This window comes from Protopterus annectens, chromosome 9.part0 (assembly GCF_019279795.1).
Source record: "Protopterus annectens isolate FY-2018-M chromosome 9.part0, PAN1.0, whole genome shotgun sequence".
In the NCBI taxonomy this organism is placed as follows: Eukaryota; Metazoa; Chordata; order Ceratodontiformes; family Protopteridae; genus Protopterus; species Protopterus annectens.
In genome coordinates this window covers 236,314,849-236,339,695 of record NC_056743.1, presented here as the reverse complement: position 1 = coordinate 236,339,695, position 24,847 = coordinate 236,314,849, and the positions used below count along the sequence as shown (strand labels likewise).

Here is a 24,847-nt window from a genome sequence, read left to right as displayed (position 1 = left end):
TGCTACCTGGACTTCTGTTCATACCTTTACCAAGCATTACCACCTACCTCTATTTTCTAAGGCTAGGGCGTGGCTTGCCTCTGCAGTTCTGCAGGGCTTGCAGACCCAGGCCTAGGTCTCTTACTAATCCTACCCCATCCCTCTTCTCAGCTTTGGGAGCCCTCCCCAGGTGATGACTGCAACAGTGAAACACGAAGAACATAGTACATTTGTGTACATAAATGTAGATGTTAGTGTATGCACTGTTGCAGTCCTGGTTTCCCTCCCTCCTTCCCCCTTGTATCTTTTGTCTTTAGGGAGACATAAGCTTCTCTAGGTGGCTTTTAGCCACCAGGACCTCTTTACCATTTTATTTGGGCTTCTGACTGGTTAGGGCAAGAAAAACTAATGTAATTGCATCAGCTGCCTTGCTTTATAACACTGACAACCTGACATCAGTCAGCAAGCGACAGCAGCCGATGCAGGAAAACATAGACTCTGGTATTCTGGCCTGCTGAGGGCTACCACAGCAGGGATAACCCACAGGTGATGACTGCAGTAGTGAATACACTCGAGCATCTATATTTATGGTAAGTGTACACGACTGTACTTTCTCTGCCTTACCCCTTGGACTATCCACTGCTCCAAGAGCGTTCACAAAGTATCTAGCTCCAGTTATAGCTCATTGCATCCTACATGGTGTCTACTTTTTTCCAAGTTTAGATGACTTGCTTATCCTTGCTGAGGCTAAGTGTCAGGAATCTCTGTTTGGGTGAGATATCTCTTACACAAGCTTTCAAGAGAACATTCATAATTTTTTTGACTCCATATCATGCTAGACACCTTGGTGTGAAAAGTTTTTCTTCCACAGGAAAAAATAGATTTTAATCCGTTTCTGAGATTTTCCACTCAGACTTTGGTCACTGTGAGAGAATGCCTCAGGATTTTGCGTCTCATGGCATCTATAATTCTTATGATACCTCAAGCAAGATTCCAAATGAGAAAGATTCACTGGTATATGAAGTCTGTTTAGTCTCCGCACCAACATCCTTTGTCTTTTCAAATCTCAGTGCTGGGGTTTGTCAGAAAAGAAATCACATGGTGGAGACAGAAAATATTCAGTCTGCATCTCTCCTTTGCGCTCGTTTCAAAGCAATCAGTCACCACAGATACCTCAAACTTTGCTTGGAGAGTAGGTTCAGGAGGGATAAAAGTGCAAGGTGTGTGAGACACCAAGGTTAGATGCAAGCACGTAAATAAACAGGAGAATTCTTGCCTTGATCAAGGCACTCAACCTTCTGAATCACCTCTAGTCTCCAGAACCTCTTGAAATGGTTACAGACATTACCACAGTAATGTGGTGCATCAGCAAGCAAGGGGGAGCCAGGTCTTATCCCGTATTCAGACTAGCCACGTTTGCTCAGGATATAGCATTACAGGACAGTTTCACTCTACAGCTATCTTGCATTCCTTCAGTGCAAAATTGTGTGGCAAACAAGTTGAGTAGGGCAAAGGTAGACCTTCCAAATGTAAGCTACAGTGGATATTAAAAGTTTACACACCCCTGTTAAAATGCCATGTTTTTGTGATATAAAAAATTGTACCATAATAAATCATTTCAAAACTTTTCCCACCTGTAATGTGACCTATAACCTGTATAAATCAATTGAAAAACAAATCTGTTAGGGGAAAAAATAAAAAAGTACAATAAGTTAGTTGCATAAGTGTGCACACCCTTAAATTAATCCCTTTGTTAAAGCACCTTTTGATTTAATTACAGCATACAGTCTTCTTAGGAGTCTGTCAGCATGGCACATCTTGACTTGGCAATATTTGCCCACTCTTCCTTGCAAAAGTGCTCCAAAGCTCTCATATTGTGAGGGCATCTCTTGTGCACAGCCCTCTTCAGGTCACCACACAGATTTTCTATTGGATTTAGGTCTGGTCTCTGACTGATCCATTCCAAAACTTTAATTTTCTTCTGGTGAGGACATTCTTTTGTTGATTTGGATGTATGCTTGGGGTCATTGTCATGTTGAATAGTGAAATTCCTCCTCATCTTCAGCTTTTTAGCAGACACCTGAAGGTTTTGGGCCAAAAGTGACTGGTATTTGGAACTGTTCATAATTCATTCCACCATGACTAAAGTCCCAGTTCCAGCTGAAGCAAAGCAACCCAAAAGCAGGATACTGCCACCACCATGCTTCACTGTGGAGATGGTTTTCTTTTGGTGATGTGAAGTGTTGTTTTTGCACCAAACTTACCTTTTGGAATTGTGGCCAAAAAGTTCAACCTTGGTCTTATCAGACCATAACAAATTTTCTCACATGCTTTTGGGAGACTTGATGTATTGTTTTGTAAATTTTAAATGGGCCTGGCTGTTTTTCTGTGTAAGTAAAGGCTTCCGTCTTGCAACCCTACCCCATAGCCCACACATATGGAGAATACGGGAGATTGTTTTCACATGTAGTACACAACCAGTACTTGCCAGAAATTCCTGCAGCTCCTTCAGTGTTGCTGTAGATCTCTTGGCAGCCTCCCTGACCAGTTTTCATCTTGTGTTTTCATCAATTTTGGAGGAACGTCCAGGTTTTTGCAATGTCACTGTTCCATATTTTCTCCACTTTTTGGTGACTGTCATCACTGTGTTCCATGGTTTATCCAATGCTGTGGAAATGTTTTTGATACCTTTCAACAATGAGATCCCTTTGATGCTCTGTAAGCTGTCTGCAAACCATGGCTTTTGCTGTAGCAGGAAACTGAGTAAATATCAGGAAAATCCTACTAGGACATCTGAACTTTATTTGGGGTTAATCAGAGTCTCTTTAATTGATGGTAGGTGTGTACCTAAGAAGGCTGAATGTTGTAATTAAATCAAAAGATGCTTAAAGTATTAGTTTAAGGGTGTGCACACTTATGCAACCAGCTTGTTGTACGTTTATTATTTTTTATATTTTTCCCCTAACATATTTATTTGCTTTTCAATTGAATTGTACAGGTTATATGTCGCATTAAAGGTGGGAAAAGTTTTGAAATGTTTTATTGCGGTTTCATTTTTTATATCACAAAAACCTGGCATTTTAACAGGGGTGTGTAAACTTATCTCCACTGTAGATCAGGCGGTCTAATAAGATTTGATCTGTGGAGAGTTCAAGTAGATCTCTTTGCCCCCTCTTTGAACAATCAGCTGGCAAAATTCTTCTCCAGGACACCATGCAAGAAAGCCAGGAAGATAGATGCCCTTTTTTCCTTGGACAGAAACAATACTGTGTATTTTTCTACCTATGTCTACTAATCCAAGGAACTTCTGAAGATTTAGAAAGAACCCTGAGATAATTATGATAACTGATCTGGCCAGGCAGCAGTGGTTTTCCCTTATTTTGGAAATGGCCAGGGCCAGCTATCACAAGCTCCCTCCTAGGATAGCTCTATTCACACAGGAATATGGGTGTTTAATATATCCCAACTCCAAACAATATCAGTTGACTGCCGTTTTTCTACTGTTAACTTAGGACATGCAACAGATACTTATGGAGGCAAGAAAGCTTTCTACTAGAAAACCTTATATAAGCAAATGGAAAAGGTTTTCTAGTTTGTGTCAACATAACCAGCACCCACTGAGGGCTAGTGTTTTTCTTGTTTTTCAATATTTGTGAGAGTTACTATCTTAGTGCCAGTCTTATTCTCTGTCAAGGTTAGTTATCGTCCAGTTTGGCATATTTGTCCATGGATCCTCCTCTTCCATTTCATTCTCATGTTAGAATGTTTTTTAAAGGGGTTTTGCACAAGAGACCTCCAAGAAAAACATCGGCTGCTCCTTGGAATCTTAATTTTGTTATAGAAGCTAAGACTCTCTCCATTTGAACCAGCTGATCTGGCTGGCTTGAGGTTCTTAATATGGAAATCTATTTTACTGATTGCTCTGACATCTACAAGAAGGGTATAACTTGCGAGCTTGTATGATGGGTCTACCCTTTTGATTTTCACAGGACAAAATTTCTTGGAGAACTAATCCTACTTTCCTGCCTAAAGTGGTGTCCAAGTTTATTTTAAAACAAACTGTCCATCTCCCTGTTTTTTCCCCTGACCCCAAAAATGAGGGTGAAAGGATACTTCATACCTTGAATGTCCAGTGACGGCTCAGGTGCTATCTTGACAATACAACATCTTTTAGATCTTCTGATCAGTTAATTTCCTGTGAAGGTAAGAAGAAGAGATGACCTATATCAAAGTAGACCATTTCAATTTGGTTGTCTCCGGCTATTACCGTTTGTTGTTCCCACCACAACAAAGCTATTAAGGGCAGGGTCAACACTCACTGTTTCGGGGCCTTGACTTCATCTGTGGCTTTTTGGAAAGGTTGGGACTCTAGAATCTTGTTTCCTTCTCTTGGTCTAGATCAGGCTTTGCAAGGACCTTTCTCTGGGGAATTTTGCACCATTCCACATTCCAGCTCCTACCCCCCACATGTAGTAAGATAGGTAATCTACCTATGTAGCTTAGGCTACTGCAACTGTGATCCATATGATAAACATAGTACACTTGTGTAAGTAAACTTACCATAACAGCAGATGTCTGAAAAATCACTGCTGCAATAGCCGTTCCCTCCCTCCCTCCATACTCCTTATTTATTAATCCCCCCCAGGATGTGGACATTCATGTAATTTTTACCTCATTAGTGGTTTTTCAGGGTTCTGCCTTCCTCTCTGTTGGCATGAAAGCTCTGGAGGTCTTGACAACCAAACCAGTCTCTTTTTTTTTTTTTTTTTGTTTTTTTTTTTGTTTTTCCAAATATGTTTTTATTTTCAGTGAATAAACAACATAATCACATATGATATAGTAGAATTCATACAATTCTTATAAAAAAAGCATGAACAACTATATACAGTATTTACATCGGCCAGAAAGTAAAATAATGAAAATAAAGCTCCAAACTTTATTTTTCATAGTCAAGATCAGTCGTCATTAACAGAAGTCGTCAAGTATAAATCAGTGAGAGAAATTACTTTAATCCAAGGATTATTGGTGAATAAATTAGGATGCATTCTTAATTCTTTCTTTAACTTTGAATTCTCTGAATGCCATTTCCTTTAGAAAGAAGAATGTCTTCACACAGTGGAGGAGAAGAACGTTTCTATTTCTTTGTGATGCTTTTCCTAACTAGGATGGTCCAAAGAAGATAATAAGGATGGTCCAAAGAAGATAATAGTTAACATTCATTAAATCCATTTTATCATTTACTTTGGCACAAACCAGTCTTTTTGACAGCTCATCTTATGCTGTCTAATGGTTTGAGCTTGTGGAAGGTGTCCTGATGTTTTGGAAGCTGGCTAGCTGTTATATCCATGGCAGGATATAACCCATATAGCTTAAAGGGCTGCTACAGTAGTGGTCATTCAAACATCTACCATTATGTTAAGTTTACTTACATAACTTCATGATCCTAATTGTTCCCTTCTGGCTTAGGCAAAACTGGTTCTCCATTCTTCTTACTGTCTGTGAGGGAAGACACCTCTCAACTGTCCATATTTTCGTAAAATGGCCAGATTCTTGGCTCAGATTTTTGGTTTGTTTCTCATAAAATTTGTGGTTGTGTGGCAAATCACTGAGGTGGTCTGAGGATTGAAGTCACTAAATAATGACATACATTTGAGTTTCGGACTTCAAAGAAAAGGCTCACCGATACTCTGCTGCAGTTTGCTATGAAGGAAAGGTTGGTTTGCTTTTTATTTGTTGTATTCTGTATTGCCTTTTTCTATTTTGTAGACTGTGATAGGTTTTCTTTACACCATGTTGTACTTGTATTCTGCTTTTAACTGCATATTAAAACTTGAAAAGACACCACAGCTCTGTCTCTTGTGAGTCGGAGAGAAAAACATCTGTCTTTCTAGTTGCCTGCCCTTTGTGTTAATTTGACCATATATCTCATTTCCTCTCTGCTTTTACTGGTTGGTGTGAGTAAGCACAAAATTATCATTTTGTGAAATCACTCCCCTTCAAATATTTAGATTTATTGGCCATCCTGCTGTATTCCATACTACCAAAATAAGTGACCACTCCCTTTCAATCTATCTTGCCGTTTTAAAAATAGTGAGACTCCACTAAAACTCAACTTTTTAGACAGGTAAAACTTAAGTTACCTGCTTTCACATCTAACTCCTCTAGTGCACACTGCAGTCTTTAGGATAAACATTTATTTTTCATTTTACCTCTAAGCATCTGTTGCAAGACCACCAGTTGTTGGAGAGCCCACATTCTGCCTCTCAGTAGTCATCTTGGGATCAGTGCTTCTGTTTTCTCCTGGTGAGAGAAGGAGTGCAGTTACATTATTTTTTGGAGACTGATGATCACCAGAAAGCTTAATAACTGCTTTTTATAGGTGACTGCTTGGAATTTGTGCTTATATTCTGTTTCTGGTTAGAATGGGAGCAGAGTGCATTGATTCCTAACTCTTTCTGGTTGGAGAGTGAGTGTCTGTACTTAACGTACCCGATTGGTCTGGTTGCTATTCGAGGCATTTACCAGAAAAAGGTTACAAGCCTGCAGACCCTTGCAACATCTGGGACAAAACTGTGGATCACCAAACAGGCCGTGGCCTGCTTCTCTTTTTGGGATTGGTGTTAACATTTTGCTTCTGGTGAGAGAAGCAGCAAAGGAGTATTGTATCCCAACAGAGTGAAGCTGTGCTGAAACCAGCATTAGTAGTAGCCAGGCAGTAGCCATTCATGCGACTCCCTTCTTTTCATCATTCTTGACAAGCTAATTCTTTATTTTCAGTAAGTACTGTTTGATTTCTTCCCAACTTAAGAATATCCACCTAAATACTTCATCCTTAAATTTTCAGGGTCTATGTATTAATTTCCCCTCAAGTGTGGTAGTGCTCTCTACAGACTCGGACACTTTGAGTGACATTTTTCCTGTAAAAGGCTTCAGTACTTAATATATTGACCTCATATCCAGGCATGGCTAAAGGTCAGTTCCTTGTGCTTTCTCCTGTCAACCTGGTGAACTTCGGCATCCTGAGGCGATGTAGCAACTGCCTCATGTACACAGACAGCCCTCTCCTCTTACCTCCCGACACTATGACTTGTGAGAGATACGCATATATAGGCAAACTGGAAGCCAAGCACTCTCCAGCCAAGACTGGATTAGCCAGTCAAGAGGAGAAGGTTAACACCTGCACCACACCGCATTCAACACATAGCCCTCCAGAACTTACACCACCACAACCCTCACATAGTAACACAAAACACACACCTACTTTCACGGAGGCTCTCAATAAAAATCTGCCCAAACAATAGAGACCTCCGAGGCAGAAGCGCAACCAACCACCACATCCCAGCACAAACCATGAGAGACATAGCTCCAATAAACAGTGTGCCACTCAACCAAAGTCCATAAGGCAAAACAACTGTTGGGTGCAAGGATCTTCCACATAACGCACGCACTTGGGTCACTCCACAACAGGCACAATTATGACTCTGTCATTGTCCATGTTGATGGTAATGACCTGAGACGTACCTCCCTGGACTACATGAAAAGAGACATAGAGGAGCTCTCGGATCTTGTAGCCCAGGCAGGTATGACCCTAGCTCTGAGTAGCATCCTACCGTCACCCAGAATGATAGCACAGTACAAGCAGAAAATGATTTACTTCAACAATTGGCTAAGTTTCTGGTGTCATTCTAAGGGGATCCAGTATCTGTCTGCCTGGGATGACATGATAGACAGACCACGATGCTTCTCCAGAGATGGCCTCCACATTATCACCCCAGTGATTCCGGATATTGGCCAAGGCTCTTGCCACCCCTATAGTGCCTTTTTTAGGCAATGTCCTGAAGACAAAATTACCACCTAACAGCTACAAGCAAACAAAATCTGAGGGTTATACTACTCAACGCTAGAAGTCTAAATCTCAAAATGCACTTGCTCAAAGCACTCAAAATAGATAATATTGACATCTGTGCAGTGACCGAGACCTGGTTCAAGGCTCTGGAGAACACCCCAGCACTACCAGGCCATAAATCATACCACACCTTTTGGCCCCTAAACCTGGACCGAAGCACTAAAGCTGGTTTTGTCTCCATATTCATAAAAGGATATGCACACCTCCAGATTAGTAGCCCAACATAACGCATCAGAGATACTTCAGATACAACTAACACTAGGTAAAACTGCAGTCCAGGTTGTAACTTGCTATAGATTCCCCCACCATGTCCCAAGACTCCCACTCCACATTCCTAAACACACTGGAAAGTATTTGGGTACAACCCCAATACCCTTATACTGGGAGACTTTAACTTCCCCTCCATTAACTGGGAAAATTACTCATGTCCCAACACACTTGCTCAACGTTTTCTGGAATTCATTAATTCCAGTGCCCTGGACCAACTCATTCTTACCCCACCAGGGGTAGAAACATCCTTGAACTGGTCATTACTAACATGGGCGACCATTGCTCTACACCAGTAATCAACTCCTCCGTGGTCAGATCTGACCACAAGCTAATCGCCATGGATATCCACATCCCACCTTCACCTCCCTAAAGGAAACCACCATAAAAAAGTTCTCCAAAGCCAATTTTGGGCTTCTAAAAACAGAGGTGGTTAACTTCACAACACCCATGCAAATGGAAAATAGGTGCATGACTGCTGAATCATTCACCCAATGCACAGTGTGAGTACATACACAAGTGCACAGAATGGGGCATACCATACAGAACCAAGATGCTCTCCTTCAAAAAAAGGAAGCCAATCTGGTGGTCCCCCACCATAAACAAACTCTACAACAGAAGGAAAAAACAGTTGCATGAAAGGGTTAATTCCCAAGACTAGAAAAACTCCCTTGTTAGCCTCAGCAAAAAACTGAGATCCATTATCAAATCCTCTAAAGCTTGCTATGAAAACAAAATTGCTGCAGATTCTAAAGACAACCACAAGGCATTATATAGTTATGTCAAGAATCTACATGGCAATACTCAAATCTGCTCTGAGTTACAGCACAATAGCAATACATATACAGAACCAACTGATATTGCAAACATATATTGGCCGACAGGTTCAGTCTGAACTTTACCTCCCTTTCACCCCCTAAAGGGCCTGTCACAATACCTGAGGGAATGCCAAGTCCCTATTATCACAGCTACACAGGTAAAATAAAATGCACTGTCCAAAGCCAAGAATACAGCTTCCATGAGACCTGATAATATCCCTGGCTGTGTTCTTCATGAATTACAAAGTGAATTGGCACCACATCAGAGTACTCTGTTCAATCACAGCCTCCTTTCAGGCTTTGTTCCTACCGAATGGTGCACTGCTACAGTCATCCCACTCCACAAATGGGGAGTGACTACAGCCCCTGACAAGTCTGATATGTAAGGCTAGGGAGCGCATCATCATTATGGACCATATAAATAAGGACATAGGGAATCTCCAAACTCTGGACCCCATGCAGTTTGGGTTTGTGAAAGGTAGATCATGCCTGCTCACCCTGATAGACTTCTTCGAGTCTGTCACAAGAGCTGTGGATGAGGGCAAGTTAGTTCACACAGCCTACCTAGAGCTTGCCAAGGCCTTCAACGCCATCCCTCACTCAGGAATCTTAGGTAGACTCACTAAACTAGGCATAAACCCCTATGTAATAAGATGGGTTGCCAACTGGCTCACAGATAGAACCCACACTGTGCGAAAGTAGCGGACTCCAAATCTGACTACCAACCAGTTATAAGTGGTATCCCACAGGGATCGGTCCTAGGTCCTCTCCTGTTTGGCATCTACTTCTCTGAAGTTCAAGCCAACACAAAGGGACTGGGTCTGACCAAGTTTGCAGATGATTGCAAACTGGGAGCCATTATTGATTCTCCAACTGATGTAGCCATTCTACAAAAAGGCCTCACTGACACCAATGACTGGTGCCGGAACCATGGCCGTAAACTCGATGCCAAAAAGTGCATTGTTATTCCCTTTGGGAAAAATTCAGTGCCCAAGAACTAACACATAGGCGGTAGTCCACTAAACACCAAAGGTGTGATGAGACTAAGGACACAGGTTGACAGCAACCTCTCCTTTGATAACCACATAGCCACTGTAGTCAGAAAGTCTTATGTGGCACATCTCATTGCAAAAGGTTTCTCATCCAGGAAGAAAGAGGTCATAATCCCTCTCTACTCGTCCCTTATTAGACCTGTTATAGAATACAGTGCCCCATTTGGTATGTACCTCACTAGACACCTACAACAACTGGAAAGGCCACAAAAATACCTCACTAAGAGGCTCTTAGGCCTTAGACACATGCCCTATACGGACAGACTCAAAAAGCTCCAGCTGTACTCTTATCGCCTACTTAGAGACAATCTGTGCTTGATCTACAAAGCCATGTCTGACCCAGAGCTGCTAAATATGCTGCACCTAATGAAATCCTAATCCCTCCGTGCCACACACTCCAGGGACCTAAACCTCATTACCACAGTAAACAGAACATGCTGGAGGGACAGGTTCCTAACCCAGAGACTTCCCATACTCTGGAACAAACTTCCCATTCACGTCAAGCAGAGCACTTCACTGACCCTCTTTAAGAGAAATCTTGACAAGCGGATGGGCAATAGGAAGTTTACCCCGGCTATCACTTCAGTGGCCTTGCTTGGCAGAGGCACTGGGAACCAACTTTGTGCGGCATGATGCCAGGGAATCTTCTTGGGCTAGGCTTATATAGGGTCCAGGGCCGTTAGCCTAGTACACACCTGTGAAATCCTTCAGAAAATGTATGTTAAAGAAACCCTGTTACTCTAGCAACTTTCTAAGTATAGAAGAGCAATATTTAAAATGTCCATATTTGTGAGCCTTTGCCCCCCATTTTGTTGGTCTTTGTCCAGATTTCTTCTAGAAAGGTTGAGAGGTATGAGGAAAGACCAAAACTCTACTGCTGATGTTGGACCTTCTCAGCCAGAACAACGGATCTGTAGTTTTATCCCAACCTGACAACACTTAAACTCGGAGCTTGAAGGGTTGGATTCTGACTGCAACCTCTTTACCTTACTCACAGGATGCTGTCCATTCTGAAAGAGGCCAGAAAACCAAACACTAGAAAGTCTTGCTTAGCTAAATGGAAAAGGTTTTCTATCTTTTGCCAGTCCAAATATATTATATCATCACAGTCTAACATATCTCAGATTCTTGAATACCTCACCTTCATATCTTCAGAAAGGCTTATCCTACTCCAGTATCAAGTTTCATACCTCAGCCATACCAGCCTACCTCCCAAGGTCCCTCCATTTAATCTCATCAAAATCAGCCTTCCTCCCAAGCCCCCCATTTAATCTCATCCACACACGAAGCAATTTCTCAGTGAGATTATTCACCTCAGGCTACCTAGAAGGGAACCTGGTACTTCCTGGGACTTGAAATTTGTACTTGGAAATCTAGCTCTGCCACCATTGAACCAACAGTGTCAGCTCCTGTCAAAGTTTTGATGTGGAAAACCACTCTGCTTCTGACTGTCACTTGTGATAGGAATTCCTCTGAAACCCATGCCCTTATGTGCAAAGAGCAATTTCTGATCTTTAACAGGGGTATTATCATCCTTAAAACTAAACCCCCCTCTTATTCCCAAGGGTGCTTTCAGAACTGTATTTGAATTACTTGGACAGTTGAGATATTACTTGCACAGGACCACTTTCTCTGACAGATTAGTCCAACTGTTGCTAGCCTTTGCAGATGGTAAGCAAGGTAAACCAGTGACAAAACAAACAACTTTCAAGTGGATTACTGAACGCATCCCCTTTTTTCTCTCACTATGGCAGAAAATTTTCTTATAAAGTCCAAGTGCATTCCACCAGTTATAAATCCACCAGTACTGCATTTTTAAAAAGTGTCCACGTAAGCCATTCTAGAGGCTGCAACTGTCATCCATTGACACCTTCACTAAACATTACAACCTTGAGTCCATTTTAATGTCAAGAGCAGGGCTTTCCTCTACCATTCTATAGAGCCTGTTGTCCCCAACTAACATATCTGCCCAGCCAGCCTCTTAAAAGCTCTGGGAGTCTTCTCAAGAATCAGCATTAATCAGCATTAACTACAAAGAACATAGTAAAGTCGTATCTCCACATACTATAACTGTAGCTGCTCAGGTAGATCAGTGCTGCAGTACCCTTTGTCAATCTCCTTTCCCTCTGTTATTTCTTGCTTCCTCTGTTTGGGTTGGTCTCACTTCCCATTCATCATTCACTTCCCCCCCTCTTTTCTTCCCTTTAAGTCAAGGTCCTTGATCTGTTCTCAGGACAGTTGGGAAGATTGTACTATTCCTCAGGGCCATCAGACTTCTTAGTCTTGACAAAAAAGACCCGTATGGCACTATTTAGCACCCATTTCTCATAACCACACCACAGGTTTCTGCATGGCAAGAATACCCAAACATTAGTACTGTAACACTGATCTACTCAAACATAAGTCGGGACACAACTGTACCTAATGTTTCATAGTTGTGATATAATATGCAATTGTTTAAGGACATATTTTACATCCAAACTCATATTCATATTTAAAGTCTGCACACTCAAACACATTGAGTTCCATAAATGCACACGTTAACAGATGCAGATTTGGAGATAAATGGTCTGTCATATATATGCAGAATGTCATGCACAGCTACACCTACACATCTGCAAATCACAGAGAGAGAGAGAGAGAGAGAGACATGTGCGCACACGCACACACGTGACTAACAATTGCAACTGCTTTCTTGACTTTCTACACCTCTGAATTCTCACTGACATCAAATGAATAAAAAAAACAGTGCAAAAGATGCATTTCCTCTTCCCAACTTGTCCCTGATTTTTACCTCGTATTTCTGCTCTGTCCTTTGGAAAAAAAAAAAAAGTCTGATCTTCCTGTTCAGAAAAAAATTGTGTAAAAACCTCTTGCTGTATAACTTTGAGAACTACAGCAGTAGTTAAATTTTCACAACTGTTGGTCTGACAGGTATTGGCACGCTGTCCCTCTCTTACACACACAGGTGCACGTACTTCAGTTAAATGCATTAGTTTTATTTTTACTATGCTCACCAAACTGCTTTTTTAGCATCATGGATAGCTTCAAAATGCTTACTTCTCTTTTCTACACCTGCTGTGGTTGAGAACCTTAGCTGAATTTGTAGGGAAAACATCTCCTTAGTTTTAAACCTCCTCATGCATATATGAAGCTAGCCAGAAGATACAGGCTGCAATCAAGCTAGCTAGTGTCCCTTCAGTTATCACTCCAGAGCCAGTAACCCATGTATTCAGTGTTAACTATTTTATGATGTTAGAATCCTGCAGCTCAGTATACACAGCTTATGCAGTTGTGATATTATTGCATTGCAGTTTGCTATAGCCTAACCTAGAAAAGATTGTGGCTGTCACAGTTTCCATTAAAGCCAAATGTCAGCACCCTTTTCCAACACAGATATTCCTTAGCTTGGAAAACTAAACTGCCTGGAGGGGATATGCAGGGAATACCATATAGAATGTTTCTGCCTAACATTTGAATTGTTTTACAAGTTTTGTTTAATTAGCCCAACCCAATGGAAAGCTCCATTTCATCCTGGAATCATTCCTTCCTTGCACAAGTCTTGAAGCCTAGGAAGGACCAAAGACATCTGATTTCTTACCGAACAATTTCCTCATTAAACATTGATTATAAAATTCATACAGACAAGTAGAAGTTCCTCTCTTTTCCTCACTGGTGTACAGACAGACAATTGTGGATTTATTCCAAGGTAGCATACGTGTGATAATAGTTTGAAGATGGCACACCTCCTAGCATCTCATTTGCAAGCTGGATAACATGTGCAGTATCACTGGATGCAGAGAAAGCCTTTAATGCATCTTTTTTGTGTTGGACTGCTTAAACATGCCTTTGGAATCTTAGTAAACTTGAGAAAATTCTGCTTGGGGGGGGGGGGTGATTCAGAAGTTTCATGCCTTCAAGTCAAGACTAGTATAGTTAGGTAGGGTAAGGCAGTCGGCCTGAATTCCAAAGCCTTGGTCCGGCGTCGGTTGCTGTCACCTATTCCCTGACGTCAGTGCGCCAGAGGTATAAAAGATGCAGCCGACACCATTTTCTTCAGTCTTTCTTGCCGCACAGTGCCCGAAGCAAAAGCAGTTCACAAGTGCCGGTCGGCCGACTCCTGAGATTTTCTTGTTCGAATTTCAGATCCGAAGTCTTCATTTAAAGCTAAGTACCCCGTTGGGGAAACTTTTTTCTTGCTCCAAACCGATGTCAGAAAAAGTTAATAATTGTATTTCTTGTGGGAAGCAAATACCTCATAAGGACTTCCATTCCTATTGTATTCCTTGCCTAGGCCCTGATCACGACGTTGCTAATTGTAGGTTTTGTGCTAGATTTAACCAACGCACTATTAAGCGTCGCCATGACTTTGCATTTCACTACTTTGGCCAAAGATTTAATTACACAATGTCATCGGATAGCCATCCAACTACCGCAATTCACAAGAAACGCAAGGAAAAGGACAGGCATCCGAGGTCCAAAACTGACGAGGCTTCTTCTAAGCCAGTCGCCGGTTCGCCAGTTCTCAGTGAGGTGCTTTCGCAGCCCCTGACGCCCGCTACCTCAGAGCCGCAGGCCGCTTCCGACTCCCACGTGGAGCCGACTAGGCTGCAGGAAACTCAAGGTATTGGACACTTGGAAAATATCCCTTCAGATGGGTCCGGAGCTGCTGAGCAGGCATCGGAGGGTGTTTTCAGGCCTACACAGTTATATGTAAAACCGACTTCAGCTTCAAAGGCAAAGACTAAAGTTCCACTAAAGACAAAGAAACAAGTACAGCAATCCCATGGACAGGCCTCCATGCCTAAAAAACAGATGCTGAAAATGGCCGAAGACCTAATTAATTTGATCAGGGGTTCCCATCCCCCTCCTGATAAGAGGCCTAGGCAAGAGACAGAATATGAATCTTCAGATCAGGTTTCCATTGCCTCTGATTCCTTTTCTGAACAGTAATACTCTCTTCCTCCCTATGAGGATTCTGATGCTGAAGAATGTATCCCTTCAGCGCCTCCTCCTGAGGATTATTCTTTTGGGGAAACCCTGCATACCATGAGGGAGCACTTCTACTGGGAGAGCCAAGATTACTCAGAATCTAAGAAAAGGCATAGAGACTTCATTTTACTACCTCAGCACAGGCCTCATGCTATACCTCCTGTTTTAGACATTGTAGATGTATTTTCAGAGTCCGGCCTGTCTCCAGACTCTCTACCTCCAGCACCTGTCAAGCCAGACAAGATACTACAGGGTTCCAGATTCCCATAAATTTCTTTATAAAAACCCTGCTGCTGACCTAGAAACTATATCTCAGGGTCCCAAAGGGGTCAAGGCTTCCACTGCAAAAAACCCTATCCCCTCTGATAGGGATTCAAGGGCACTGGACAGATGGGGGAAAAAGATTTACACTTCTGCTACCTTCGCTGTAAGAGCTTTAAATTGTCAGTTTCATATGTTTAAATATCAGCAATACTTAATGTCACTGCTTAAACAGAAAATGTTGACAAATTCTGAATGTGCAGAAAACAAATGCAAGATTTATTGTATGCAGCTGAACAAGTGGGAAAGCATACTTTGCAATGTGGTTTTGACACTGGAGGCTTCTGGCAGGGCCATTGTTACGGGTACTGTCATTAGGAGGCATGCTAGGTTAAAGGAGCAGAATCTGCCTGATCATGTTAAAGCAAAATTATTAGATGCTCCACTACAGCATGATACTTTGTTTGATGTTAAGGCAGAAGAGGTGTTGAAGAAAATGGAGGACAAACCGAAGTCTATGCAGACAGTTAAGGATTTCTTACAGGTACAGCCACCCAGATTTAGCAGGAACTGGCCTTCAAAGAATTGGTCCTTTCCAGTGTCAGACAGGCCACAAAGAGGCAGATACAGATGCCCCAGAGGCAAATCCCAGACACAAGGCTCATACAGGTCTAAACAATGGGGTGCTTCTATCTCCAAAAGCGAAGAAGACAAATCTCAGCCATGCAGAAACAGTCCCAATGACTTTCCTCTGCCAGCACCAAGCACTTATCTTTTGGCAGCCCCCTTAGGGGGAAGACTAGCACTTTTTTAACAAAATTGGCACATGATCACCCAGGACAAATGGGTCTTGAATATAGTGTCACAGGGCTACAGATTCACTTTCACACCCTGCCAAGGGCAAAATGTATGCCAGACCTGCCACACAAATCAATGGGCAGAGGCACAAAAACAAGTTTCATCTCTCATGGACATGAGCCATTCAGCGAGTGCCGCAGCAAGAGCAGGGACAAGGATTTTACTCGACTTTTCTTGGTACCCAGAAAGGACAAAGCCTGGAGACCAATACTGGACCTGTCTATTCTAAACACATTTCTGGACATTCCAAAATTCAAAATGTTGACTCTGTAGCAGCTTTTGCCCATGCTGCGCAAGAAGGCTTGGATTGTAACATTGGACGTAAAAGAGGCATATCTGCATGTCCCAATCAGACAATCTTGCAGAAGACACCTCAGATTCATAGCTGTCTCAATGCACTACCAATTCTCTGCATTGCCCTTTGGCTTATCTTCTGTGCCCAGGGTATTCACAAAATGCCTGGCACCAGTAATTGCATTTTGCAGACAAAGAGGAATTCAAATATATCCCTACTTGGATGACTGCCTTATTCAAGCAGAGAACAAGGACATTCTACTAAAGCATCTGGCGTTTGTAAAAAGGTTACTAATCTGCCTAGGAGGGTACACAGTAAACGAAAAGAAATCAAAACTAGCACCCTCTCAAGAGATAATATTCCTGGGTGTAAGCTTAAATACAACTGCCCAGATGGCTTATCTCATGCCAGACAAACAAAGGCAACTGACTTCTTACTTCAAAATGTTGGCAACAAAGACCCACTTATCTGCAAGAAAAATTCTGCAGGCTTTTGGGCTTCATGGCATCCTGCATTCTGCTAATTCCATATGCAAGACTGCATATGAGGAAACTACAATGGTATATAAAAAGTGTTTGGACTCAACATTGCCACAGCCTGGAATCATTAATTACGCTCATTCCCTGCCTGCAGCAGGCGTTTCGATGGTGGGCACAGGCCTGTCACCACAACAAGGGACAGCCATTCACATTACCCACAGCCAGGCAGACATTAACAGATGCATCAAACTATGCCTGGGGGCCACACATAGCAGAAAAATGTATTCAGGGCACATGGTCTTCAAGCCAAATGCATCTTCATATCAATCAAAAAGAGATGCTAGCTGTTCCAAATACCCTGACAGCCTTCAAGGATCTGCTTCATCCAGGACAACTGCTGATAGACAGACAATACTACAGTCATGTGGTATATAAACAAGCAGGGAGGCACACATTCCTTTCCCCTCTGCAGACTAGCCATGACTTTGTGGGACACAGCATTGACTTATCAGGTACACCTGCAAGCACAATTCCTGGCAGGAAAGATAAATACACTGGCAGACGAAATAAGCAGAAACCTCACGGATCCCCACGAGTGGAAACTGGATCCACAAGTCTTCAGCATGATAAAGAAATGGGGATGCCCAGACATAGATTTATTTGCCTCCCCTCACAACTGCCAACTACAGAGATTCTGCACAAGGACTTATCACAAGCAAGCATGGAAAGTGGATGCTCTCTCATTCAGCTGGAAAACTCTAACAGTGTATGTCTTTCCTCCTCTGCCTCTCCTCCCCGAGGTACTCCTAAAGGTCAGACAAGAGAAGCCAAAAATGATTCTGATTGCCCCAGACTGGCCCCGCCAGCACTGGTACCCAATCCTAAAGAGCTTGTCTCAAGGCCCAGCCTGGACATTACCTCTAATTCCTCACTTACTGACACAACGAAACAATCGGATCCTGCACAGCCAACTCAGGACCCTAAATCTGGCAGCATGGTGGATAATGTAGCCATTCAGAATGCACCTCTCTCTAAAGAACTGATGGATGTTATTTTGGAGGCCAGGAGGCCCAGTACCAGAAAATCTTATGCAGAAAAATGGAAGAGATTCTGTGCTTGGAACCAGGCACAAGGAATTGACACGTTTGTACCAAATATTCCTCAGATTTTACAATACCTAACTGAGATGCTGGACAAAGGCCTATCCTTTTCATCAATTAAAATCCATGCCTCTGCCATTTCAGCTCATTACAATACGGAACCACCTATTTTTTGTCATCCATTGCTAAGGCAGTACCTTAGAGGAGCCAAAAACATAAGACCTCCAAGGAGAGCACCAATACCTGCATGGGACCTCAATTATGTCTTGGAAAAAGTCACACTGCCTCCTTTTGAGACAGACAATACAGCTGAGATAAAGTTCTTATCATGGAAAACAGCTCTACTCCTAGCAATAACCTCTGCAAGATGAGTCTCAGAGTTACAGGCACTCATGGCTGTGGAACCTTTTATCATTTTCCATCCAGACAGGGATTCTCTGAGGACAAACCCGACATTTATGCCTAAGGTAGTGCCCAGTCTGGCCCTTAACCAAACCATTTATTTGCCTACTTTTTATCCAAACCCACAGAATAAGGGTGAGAGACTCCTCCATTCTTTGGACATACACAGACAGCTACGCTTCTACTTGGACAAAACTAAAGCTTTCAGAAAGACTGAGCAACTCTTAGTGGCATATGCTGCAGGTTCACAAGGAAAGGCCATCTCAAAACTGAACATTTCAAAATGGATAGGCCACTGCATTCGTTTCTTCTATTCACAACATGGCAAATCAGTGCCTAAGGGCATTAGGCCACATTCAACCAGAGCAGCAGCCTTCCTCAGAGGAGTACCAACCAAAGACATTTTAGAGGCTGCAACTTGGAGTTCAGTGCACACTTTTACAAAGCACTACCACTTACCTCTCTACTCTAAATCCCGAGCAGACTTTTCCACTGCAGTTCTGCAGGGCCTTATAGCCTCTCCTAATCCTATTTAGATCCAGCCGCCCAACCTCAGCTTTGGGATTCAACCCAAGTGTAATGACTGCAACAGTGAAACACAATGAACATAGTACAGTTGTGTACCTACCATAAATGTAGATGTTAGAGTGTATTCACTGTTGCAGTCCAGGTTACCCACCCACCATCCCCCTTTTCTTTGCTGGGACCTATCTGTACTTCTCTATTTTATACAACCTATGTGGTGTATTTGCTTGTAGATGAAGGAAATGTGTACTTTAGTGCATGCATACTTATTGGCATAATTTTACCATACACTTTTGGGGGCACCTGACATTTGGGGCAAGAAAAACTGAAGAAAATGGCGTCGGCTGCATCTTTCATACCCCTGGCGCACTGACGTCAGGGAAGAGGCGACAGCAACCGATGCCGGACCAAGACTTTGGAATTCAGGCCGACTGCGGGTAGCCTGCCAGCAGGATAACCCTAGTGTAATGACTGCAACAGTGAATACACTCTAACATCTACATTTATGGTAGGTACACAACTGTACTATCTGCACCCACCTATCAGCATATGTACTGCAGCTCAGGGGATACTCATGCTGGCGGATGTACAGGTCCTGAGCATGGCATTATTGGCTATCTTAAATGTTCACTACTACTGCTTGGGATAAACAGAGAACCAGGCCTGGATGGCCGTGTCAAGGATGCATCAGATGGTTAACAGGCAATTTGTATATATGAAGACCTAAACAAAATAGTAAGAGAAAGCATTGGATGTTTTCCATATGTAATTCAGTGTGTAGGCAACACCAGAAACAATTCAGAGTGGGATTGCTTTGTTTATCCCAATTAGGGTTACCAGTAGAATAAGTAGTGTTCCATACTAATGCCACTTCTTTTTGGACTGTTTTTCCCCAGGTTTAAAAGTGGGTGTTTGCTCTGAAACCAAATGTGCACATGACTGTAAATTGGGGAACATTCTTACGGGTCCCATTCATGTTGTTTAACTTTTACAAGTTCGAACTTCATATGGTCAAAACCATATGTTCGAACTTGTAAAACTTCGAACGTTTCAACAGAGATCTCCGTAAGGGAAGCTTTCCCTTTCCTGCAATGTAGTGCGATCTCGGAGTTGGTATATTTAAGTAGTGGGGGGGGCGCTGGGGGACTTGCCCCCCTGCTTACAACCTTCAGGTAAGTTTTTTGTGTTTTATTTATTACGTTTTCGAACTTTTAAAGTTCGAACATATGGTGTCGACCATATGGTGTTCAAACTTTGAAAGGTTTGACAACGTGATATAGACCCCATTCTTACTCCAGTGAAAGATGTTGATGCATGGCAATCTACAAGACTGTAAAAACTGTACTCCTGATGAAGCGGTAATAACTTCAATTTCAGTGCCATTAAGTATGGCATTGTGAGACTTGGCAAAGGGAGGACATTATAATTTAAAAGTAAGTAGGAAAATCTTAAAAAGCAACACAATGACCCTTTTTCACCTCAGTCAGACTATGCCATTTAACAAATGGAAGTAAGTAAAATAAAATAATTAAAAAACATTTTAAATGTTTTGACTAGGAGTTGCTAATTTTTAAATTTTCATTCTTGCAAGATATTCATTATTAAAATGAAAGTTATTTCTTTTCAATGGAAAATGGTTAGGATTGCATTTTGAGAGATTTTTAAGTAAGTAAATGTATAGAGATTGACAATTTAAACTTTGACTAGTGAGTATCTGACAAATCAGTAAAGCATGTTCTGTAGTTTACCTAATTCTACAGAGTATATCTCACTACTTTAGGTTAATCATTGCAGTAGTTTGCCTTGCTGATCTGAATACATAGCTGCAACATTTAAACAAGTAACCTGAAACTCTTGGAAGAAGTATGATTCCTAGGTAGAAGACACTTCCAGGGTTGAAAGAATGGAACTGGCTATATAAGATTTGAGAGTTGTCATTATATTGTTTGTCACGTTACTAAGAGCTGAACTCTGCCTGATTTATAAGGCAGTTTCTGATAATTCATTCCAAATCACCACTGGAGGAGCTAGTACCAGCATTGAAGAGCCTAGTACTAAATATATACCAGTAAGAGAAACTTGTTACAGATATGTTATACCACAACTCCTTAAATTAACTACATTTCCCTTAAAGGCAGCACATTGTCAAATTTAAGAGAAATAAATGTGTACATGCTGATAAAGCAGTCAAGTTTTTTGAAGCATATCACTCAACTTCTTAGTGCAATAAATCTGGACAAAGACAAAAATAATGCTGGGGGGAGGCTAAAAATCCTGGAAGGATCTCAAATGTATGTCATTATTTATTGAAGCATGTCTTCAAGGTTTTGCCAGAAAACAGTGCATTATATTAAGAACAGAACAAACATACAAGGTAAAAATGTGGACACTTTGAGAAAATGTAGATAACTGAGTAGTACGTTTTGAAGAGTAACTTATTCGTGCCACTCGTCACTCATACTGGTTTATTTGTTTTTTTTACCTCTCAGAGCACCACTGTGCCTAGCCACAAGGTATTTCATACTGCATCCGGTGCTCCTTTCTGGTTTATATAGTAAATCCACTTTAGCCATAGTAAAATCTTCCACATCTCTTTAATTTGTACCTACAATATTTTGTGTGAATGTTTTCCATCTAAAATTAACTTTTATTATAAATATCTTTTGACTTTCGTGACCTTTATTTACTGCCATATATCTATATCTTTACATTTTTTGTTTATAGAGCCAGACTTTGGTTTTAAATGGAACTAAGTAATAAAGTCCATCAGTCTTATAATTAAATGAATGAAAGAAAATATAAATATATTTCATATGGAATTAGATGAGACATGTTAAGCAGAGAGCTAACTTAACACCAAGTTCTGCTTGCTTTAGGTCCTTAAAGAAGACAATATTCCCTTTCTAATAGGCAAGGTCATTGTAAGAACAGTCCAGTACAATCTCTGTTCTTTACTATTTGTTCCAACTCTTTATCAGGCTCAAACCAAATGATACTGAAGCAACCACCACTTCTGTTCGGTTACCTGTACTGTTGGAATCACTTCCTCCTACAGTTAAAATCCTAGCTACTTGCAATGAATTTTGTGACGAACTAAAAATTATTTTGTTTGTGTCTGCTCTGTGCAAATGCTAGAGGGATAGCTGATCCAAATGGACCACTTTCAGGCTGCACCAAAGTAGCCAATTTTTTACATTCCTAATGCAGAGGGTTACACCACTCCCCTTTGTAATTCTGATTTGTTACACAGCATTAACTTCATTGGATGTGGTCCTTAAACAATTTCATTAAGCACCAACTCGAGTTTAATCAGTCAATTGAGTAAACCTGTCCTCTTGCCAATAGATCAAGATATCACATCTCAACTTATTAACAAATAGCCGTTGAGTCATTTTGGGGACGTGCTAAATTCAAGATCACATTATTACAAAGAAAGAAGAGCAATTTAATCTGATCGCTTTATAAGGGACTCTTCCCTGCATTGATAGTGCTCCATGAAATGTGACTCGGGAAGCATCCCTATATTGATAGTGCGCCATGAAATGTGACACAGGAAGCGTCTCTGTATTGATAGTGCTCCATGAAATGTGACTCAGGAAGCGTCCCTGAATTGATGGTGCTCCATGAAATGTGGCTAAGGAAGCGTCCCTGCATTGATAGTGTGCCATGAAATGTGACATGAAAGCTTGTTGAGACAATGAGTGGGACAGTCAACAGAAACTCAAGTTAGAGCTGTTGAGATGCTCCACATTTAAGCTACATCCCACTGATTGACTTTAATGCTGACAACTGATTCTACTTCAGTTGACCTAAGGTGTTGCCATTTCTATTACATATTGTACAGTGCACTGTCTGTTCTGTCTTTAACTGTTTTACACTAGTGCAACTTTTATTTTCTTTGTTTACTGTTTTGTAGTACAGTATATTATTTGAATGTACCTCTGTAAATTTTCTCTAGGCCATGAGTGAAATCAGTCCTTTTGGATCAGTGCATTGCTCCAGTAAACATATTTGTATAAATAAATAATAAAATATATGATTAGGATCAATCAAGTCAGAAGATTGTTTTTGAAAACTGCTCTTTTGTGGATTTAAACTGAAAATTATTTTTTTCTGTCTCTTCCACAGTTAAATTAACATTTATTCAATTTCTGTTGAGCACCTTATCAAATGCTGGGCTGTGGACGAGCTAAGCCTATATGGACACTCGGGTGTACTCAGTATTTGCTCTTTATTTGTTGATAGAACATTTGTTGTAGCTATTTCCATGAAAGCTGTACAAGGAGACATTGTTTTGTTCAAGCTAAGACAAAATCTTTATGTTGTATTTCAATTCTATTTTTTTCCATGTTTTTGGTTTATTGCAGCCTTCATTAGGTAGAAGATTCTCACCCCTACCAAACCAAAGGCATACAGAAATGCAAGATAAAAGAGAAGTATTTTCCCCAAACCTGTCTACTTCTCCAAAACCTATTCTGAAGAGAGAGATACATACAGCCAAGCCTTGTGTAAATCAAAGTACAGGACAGAAAAATGCAAATAAAAATACTGCCACATCAAAGCTGAAAAATCAGAGCAAAACAGGCAACAGCTTATGATTGATGCTGTTCCCGGAGGTGCCAAATAAGCCAGAAATGTATTTACAGAGAAAAGAACACTGGTTGCGAAAATTTCGTCTTGAAACAATTTATCTAAATGCACTTTAATCCATGTCACTGGCCTACATTTTGCAGTGAATGGTTCTAGACTAGTGTGTGTAAACACCACACTTCAGGTTCTTCAGAAATTGTAAATGTGTTTTGTATGTTGATGTACAGTATATATTTCTTGTACAGCCAGCCTTCACTGTATATGTAAGCAATGTTTGAGATGCTTGAACTTGATTTGCTGTGTTTGCACATATGTTCATAAATATTTCTGTACAGTGTTAGTAAACTATAAATGAAAACTGAACGGCGCATCTACTCAAGTGAAAATGTTATACTCCACAGTTTTTTTGCAGTGTTTCAGTATTCACTTGATCAAACTTTGTTTTCAAGAAGACAGATTTATATACAGTGTGAATATTACCAGACACTTCTCACTGTCTTACTGATCATTATCAGCATTCCAGTTTACATGAAGGAAGTTAGATGCAAACAGTTTCTTTACCATTTAAGACTTGGCCTTGCGTTCATATTTAAATAGAATGTGTTCGGATGAACTGTATGCTCATAAGCTAAGTAGACAACAAATCTAACATATATAACATGTTGTGGTCTGCTTGTATACAGATTTGTCATTGTTTTAAACCATAAAAGGATGATTGATTATTTTACCTTATTGTTTTGAGAATGGTGTGGCATAATTTTAGGCTGAAGTACCAATATATGTAGCTCTCATTTCCAAAACCCAGTATGTTACAAGAATACAGCAATCTCCATTGCTCAGTGTCATTTTAAATATAAAATCTGATGTCTGTTTCATTCTTCTTCACGACTGGGTCCATAGGATCCAGCATCGGATCCAATCTGTATATTCCAAAAGACTGATGCTTCAAATCTCGAGCTCCTCCAACTTCCATAATGCCCTGCATCTGCCCTAATTCCTCTGATCTCGTTTACAGCCTTCCTGGATAGATGCGATTGCAGCCGGTCTTGAGCGTTCCTCAGATAAGTTCAAATCTTTCAATACTTCCTTCTAAACTTTTTCTACTTTCACTTTGAGGTTTTTTCTAAATATCTCTCTACCTCCCCTCCCAAGTTTTAGACCTTTCATTATCCATTAGGGTTGTTCCTTTACCTCTCTGCTTTACACCCATTGGACTACATCCTTCTATGTCCTATACAAAAAAAAATCTTTCCCTGTATTTTTGTTTATAGTGGTAGTTCGTGGCTGCTGTTAGGCTTTGATAGCAGTGAGTTTGTGGGTCTC

At 41.1% G+C, this 24,847-nt stretch overlaps 1 long non-coding RNA gene across 1 annotated transcript in view; it reads left to right on the top strand.

The window, feature by feature from the left end:
- LOC122811155 overlaps positions 1-24,256 on the top strand; it is a 115,863-nt gene extending 91,607 nt beyond the window's left edge. Inside the window, exon 2 of the long non-coding RNA XR_006366217.1 lies at positions 23,302-24,256. This is a non-coding gene — a long non-coding RNA (uncharacterized LOC122811155). The remainder of the gene's footprint in view (positions 1-23,301) is intronic.
- Positions 24,257-24,847: the final 591 nt, after the last annotated feature.